This window comes from Pithys albifrons, chromosome 3 (assembly GCF_047495875.1).
Source record: "Pithys albifrons albifrons isolate INPA30051 chromosome 3, PitAlb_v1, whole genome shotgun sequence".
NCBI classification, from domain to species: Eukaryota; Metazoa; Chordata; class Aves; order Passeriformes; family Thamnophilidae; genus Pithys; species Pithys albifrons.
The window spans coordinates 80,749,800-80,756,190 of NC_092460.1; positions in this window are offsets into that span (position 1 = coordinate 80,749,800).

Genomic DNA, 6,391 nt, shown 5'->3' on the forward strand with positions numbered 1-6,391 from the left:
TGTGGCCTATAATTCTGCATTCTTTTTGTCCATTATCAATGACACATTCTTCTTCCCCAGCTTTGGCAACCTCCTTCTAAGTCTGAGACAACACTCAGATGGTAATACCACCTTTATCTTATCTAAAGTTCCTGCTGTGGTGGCTTAACTTACAGTCCAAGTTTCATGTCTCCACACAAGCGTGTTCAGGGGGGGCTTCAGTGGTTGTCTGTCCCATAACCTGGGATGACCAGTGATATACATATGAGCACAGTTTCACCAAGTAGGAATTTTTGTCTGAATGAATTACATGGGCTGTGCTAGCCAAATCTCCACTTCACCAGGCCTGGTGTTACTGCCATCCTGTCACCTCATTCTGTGCTTATTTCGTGGCAAAGTTCTTCTGTGGCCTTAAGAGTGTCTTAAAAGGCAACTGTGATCTGTAAGTCCCTACAATTCCTCTTCACTGTCTTTCTCCTACCCTTTTGTGCAGTCTTTAACTCCTTAGAATTCTCAGTTGTTAATAACTTCTCAATTTATGAAACATAGCATTTTAGTTCTTTTTGCTCAACAAAGCTATGAAACACACAGGACTTCTCTTGTTGCACATCATAATGTTCACATTATAAGCAAGTTGGTGTTCTCCTTAAAAGCTGCCATTGACTACAGTGCATGCAAGTTCTGTATAAGATTTTCTCTTTCCAAAGACTCTTTTAAAGACAAATTTTCAATTAGTGTTCCTGTAAAAATAAACTGAAGACAAAGAAGGGAACAGTAGATGTCTTTCAGATGAGCCTTATCACAGTGGAGTAGCTGTGGAGTAGCTACAAGTCAAATGGAGTGTCCAATGATAAACAGCAGTGGCAGCCTATAAACTCAGCAAATTATTTTTATTCTCTAGACACCTGTTCTTACATCTTATTTGCAGATGTATCTGGAAAGTAACTATTTTGGAAAGTAGCAGCTTAAAAAGAATATTTTTCATTATAGTTTGAGAAGAACCAAGGATAAAAAAGTAATTCTTTTTCACAGATCTCAATTTCTGTTAATAAAATATGTTTTTGAATACTTTTGTTTAAATTTGAAGACAAAATTCAGTTGTAAGAAAATGTAGTGGGTTGACCCTGGCTGGACAGGAGACACCCAGGCACCCACCAAAGCCACTCCATCACTCCCCTCTGCAACTGGACAGGGGAGAGAAAATATAGCGAAGGGTTAATGGGTTGAGGTAAGGACTGAGAGATATCACTCACCAAATACTGTCATGGGCAAAATGGACTTGAACTGGGGATATCAAGTGAATTTATTGCTAACAAAATCAGGATAATGAGAAGCAAAATATGTTTAAAAAACACCTCCCTCCCACCCCTCTCTCCTTTCCAAGCTCTACTGCCTCCTCCCTAGTGGTTCAAGGAGACAGGGAATGGGGGTTACAATCAGTTCATCACAAGTTGTTTCTGCTGCTGCTCAGAGAAAGGAGTCTTTCCTCTGCTCCATGACGAGATCCCTCCAATGGCAGACAGTCTTCCATGAACTGCTCCAACATGAGTCCATCCCATAGGCAACAGTTCTCCACAAACTGCTGCAGCATGGATCAGTCTTCCACAAGGTGCAGTCCTTTAGGGACAGCCTGCTCCAATGTGGGGCCCCCTCTGAGTCATAAGACTTACCAGAAAACCTGCTCCAGTGTGGGCTCCTCTCTCCATGGGCCTGCAGGTCCCTGCCAGAACTCTGCTCCAGCATGGGTTTCCTCCAGGATCACAGCCCTCTTTTCAGCATCTACCTGCTCTGGAGTGATTCTCCTACATGGGCTGCAGCTGGATCTCTGTGTCACTGTGGTCCTCCCTGGGCTTCAGAGGAGAATAGTCTGCTTCTCCATGGGGTGCAGGGGAATCTCAGCTCTGGCACCTGGAGCACCTTCTCCCCCTCCTTCCCCACTGACCTTGGTGTCTGCATAGTTATTCACTTCACTCCTCTGGCCACAATTACATCTGCATATGAATTTTTTATATTTTTTGTTTTTAAATGTTATCACAGAGGTGTTACCACCATTTCTGATAGGTCCAGGCTTGAACAGCAGTGGGCTCATCTTAGAGCCAGCTGGCATTGGCTCTGCTGAACATGGAAGAATCTTTCAGCAGCTTCTCATAGAAGCCACCTTTGTACCCCACCCTGCCACCAAAACCTGGCCATGCAAATCGAATACAAAAAACTTGTCTGGCTGGGATGCTAAGGATCTGAGAAGTTATAAAGTGTCTGGCTCTACACCTGGAAAGGCAGACCCAGATAACAGCCCATAAGAGATTGGTCTTCTGAGAAGCTGGGCATTTGGAGCAGGAAAATGCAAGTTTCAGGGTGGGATGATTCTCACGTCTCCAGCGGGCAAGCTGAAAGCATGCCAAGAGCCTTGAAGCCTTGGCTAGACATAGCAAACTGGGAGCCGGGACTCAGCTCCTCAACAGCTTGCCATGTGGACTGCTGAAAAGTTGGTAGCCTGGAAGTCCACCAACAACCTTCATAAAAGGCAGGTGGGTGATCTAGCATTGAGGATTACTGTTGGAAACCTGCCTCCTTTCTGTCACAGCTTTGTCAAAATTGAACTGTCTTCTGCAAACACTTTAGATTTGATGAATTTGTAGTCTCTGCTTCATCTAACAATTTCCAAAACACTGATTCTGGAATCTTCAATTTGGAAAGTAAGGCTCTTCACTAGGAAAACAAATGTTCTTTGAAAATACATACAGTTTTATACAACTGGCAAACAAAAATCCCCACTAAACTAATCAAAATATTCTTTCGTGCATGACGAATGAAATCTTCTTTGCCTGGCTTCTTTTCAACATTTTTAGTTTGTTGGATTGTTCTGCTGCACTTTTGAGATGAAGAATACTATTTCTTGCTTGTGTGCTTATTTGTCAGATATTTTTTGGTTCTCAACATTATTTTGCAAAGGGATGACACTCTAATGGAATATATCAGTGAAGTAACTCAGTTAATGATTCCATCGTTAAAATGTTGGTATTTCTACAGATTAAAGGCTCCATCCAATACTGAAAACAAAAAGCTGAAGTACATTAATATCTATTTTTCCTTATTTTAATAGTCTGTATGAATATAGGATTTATATATAATGATGGTTCTATAACTTGAAATACCAGGTGTTAAAAAAGGAAACTTGTTAGTAAAGTCCTGGGTTTTGAATTTTCATATTACTAGGATAACTTTTTCAACAAAAGAAATGTCATGTATTTCTTGCCCTTTATTTAATAAATTGTTCTTTGCAAGTAGAAAACAATGTAATATGATAATTTAAATAATTTTATTTGTGTATATCTTTTAATACAGAATGGCGTTGAGATTTTGTGCAGTTTTTATCCTTGGTCTCTCTAAACACTATTTAGAAGACATACTTTATATCTGTGAACAGATTTCGGATAATTCACAAGAGCATTAATGAAAACAGATAACATTGGTAATACTTCGGCAGAGGTTCAGCAGTTCTCAAGAGTATCCTTCACACAAATGTAACCTAACTGCACTGGCAGTTCCTGGATCTTTTGGATTTCAAAAGAATTTGTGTTAGTCATTTATTATAGCTGGGATTTTCAAAGGGATAAAGGAACTGAAATCAAAGCTAGTAAGAACTGAATATCATCTGGGTTTTTTTTTTCTTGTTTGTTTTTTTGTTTGTTTGTTTGGTTTTTTAACACATCCCCTCTCACTATATTCCATTTTTTCCCCTTAAGTTATCATTTCTATGAGAGTTTGTTTTGTTGGAGCTTTAAGGTTTGTTTTGTTTTAATTTGAGTTTTTTAAATTCTATCACTTGGTCTAATATCAGGAGCCAACAATAGAGTAATGACAGATCTTTGAAAAATGACACCAGCAAAGGCATGGATTCATTTGTGTTATTTCAGTGAAAATGTATTGGCTTTAGTAAACACTCTGAAATCACAAGAAATGTTATCCTTTATAGCAATGTGAGGGTTTTACTGATCCTCTCCAGTGCTAAAAATCACCATACATTTGCAGAACTTTTAGCTGCCTAAACTTTCTGAAATTAACACCTTGCTCATTTTTTTTTCGGAGTAGTGGCTATGGATCACATTTACTCTTCAGCTGGAGTAGACTGTCCATTTCAAGAAGGCAGTCATAGTCTGGCCATTCCAAGTATCAAGATCTTTCTTTCATGGTTCAAAGCATCTTTCCTGAGAGTGTAACACCTTGGATTAAACTCTGAAAAGATCATAAATGCTGTATACAAACATGCTGCAGAAATTCAGGCATTGTTTTGATATACAGGTACCTTAATGTTGGCTTCTTGTATCTCCTGCAAGAGAATGTAATAAGTAGTTTTCATTTTCTTCCTACAAAGACAGAGCAATGGATCAAAATGTGTTCATGCTATTTACAGGCAGGGAGTCAGATCGAATCTAATGAATTTTGAATTACCACTCTCTCACAGTGAGGAATACGATTATGGAAAAGGTGGTGTTTTTTTAACAAGGTGTTCTGTTAGAAAATAAAACAACATTGCATATTTCAAGTAACTAATCATAAAGACAACAGAGAACATAAACCAAGAATCAGTTATTTCCAGCTTCAAGGTATCCTGAACTCACATGTTTTTGTGTTTGTTCTAAGTTGGAATGAAAGAGTGCAGAAAAGGAGAAAAAAATACAGGAAGAAAAACAGAGAAAAGATAGACAGTTCTGAAAAGCAAATGTAAAATTAGACAAAATAAAGGCTTAGATAAGTAAGAGAAAAAAATCTAAGCAAAAAAAAGGAAGTCAGATCACCTTTTACCACAACCTGGATTATTTGTATTTGTTTTACCCACCAAGAATATATAGCTTTATCTTTCCTCTAGCTATAATATTAGCTTTAGTTTTATAGATTTTCCTAGTGGAAAATTGTCAGCTGAAAAATTTAATCTTTCTTCTTTATATTTTTTTTTCCTGGAAAACAAACAAAAAATGTCAAACCAAAACAATTCCTAGGAACAGAAATTATTTCACTTTATTAGTAGTTCAAAAATTATTTCAAGAATAAGTATTCCTGCCTGCAATTTGATTAATTTACATGTGGAACCTTTTCCATTCAAGAACAGATGATGCATTTCATGCATATTGACAGGTATGTTTTCAGATCTGTCAGTAGTGTCAGAGAATGCCCAGAGGTCTAAACTTTCAATTTTTCTCTCTAAGTGGGAAAGTATCAAACTACCTTATCCGGTGCTGAAAACAGATTAACCAATTTTATTCCCTTCATTGTAAGAAAACTAGAATGTGTAGCCAGGTCACAGTACTGTAAAAGGTCTGTCTAAACAGCATATTTTTTTCCTGAAGAATTCCTCAATGTCTTCTGATAAAAAGAATTCAATAAGATTTTTGTGCTTCCTCCTGCCTACTACATGAAAAGCTTCAGCCAAATATTTAGAGCTCAGCTTGGGATCAGCTGAGTGTAGGAGTGGGGGAACTGGCATGAGAGAATTTGCAGAGCCTCAGTGAGAGCTGGAAAATGAGGAGAGAACTGAGTGATACCAGGTGCATCCCATGGAAAAAGAAATCAACAGTATTTTGGTGCAAGTTCTGAGGTGGCAGAAACTATGATGCAGCAAAGGTGAGATCTAATGATATGCACAAATAAGGTTTAGATATATTTTCCATGTATAGCTTCCAGCTGGCTGACATTACTTTACAATTTGTTGGTCTTTTGAGTTAATGACACATTAGAGGTAAAGATTTAGTGGAGACAGGGAGGTCCTAAGATGACTACAGCACTATTAGATACTTAAATACTGTATGTTTCTTCTCCTTGAGTATGGCTTATGGCTCCTGGAATTCTCCACCAGCTGGAATTTGAGACTGTCAACTTTTATACAGATTGTCACCCCACAGTCCATATCAAGACTGGAAATGCTCTGGGATTCAGCAATGTTTACTGAGTGGAAACAGATCAAAGAGATTGAATAATTATAGATTTTAAAAAACCTTGTGTTTTACTAGGCCTACAGCACTTACCTTATGAATCAGTATGGGCTGAGTAAATATGAGAAAGCAATCAAGGTGAAAAACAAACATGGTATCAGCATTAAGAAGGGAGCTGATACTGGACCTACATGTCCATCCAGTTATAGGAAACATGTTATTTAATTAACTGAGTTTCTGTTATTATCTTTATCACTAGGAATCTTTTAACAAAAATGGAGGATATAAAAGCATATTACACAACTGTGAATGATGTCCAAGGGTTTGAATTTTCTTCTTAAGCTGTTTTCTTCTTAAGTGAATTACAGTGAGAAATAAAGACTTGCAATATCAAAGTTTTTTATTTTGAACAGCTGCTAACAATTATATCCATAGTCCTATTACTGCTATTTGGAAGAAGGGTTGGATGTGTGCTCTGAACT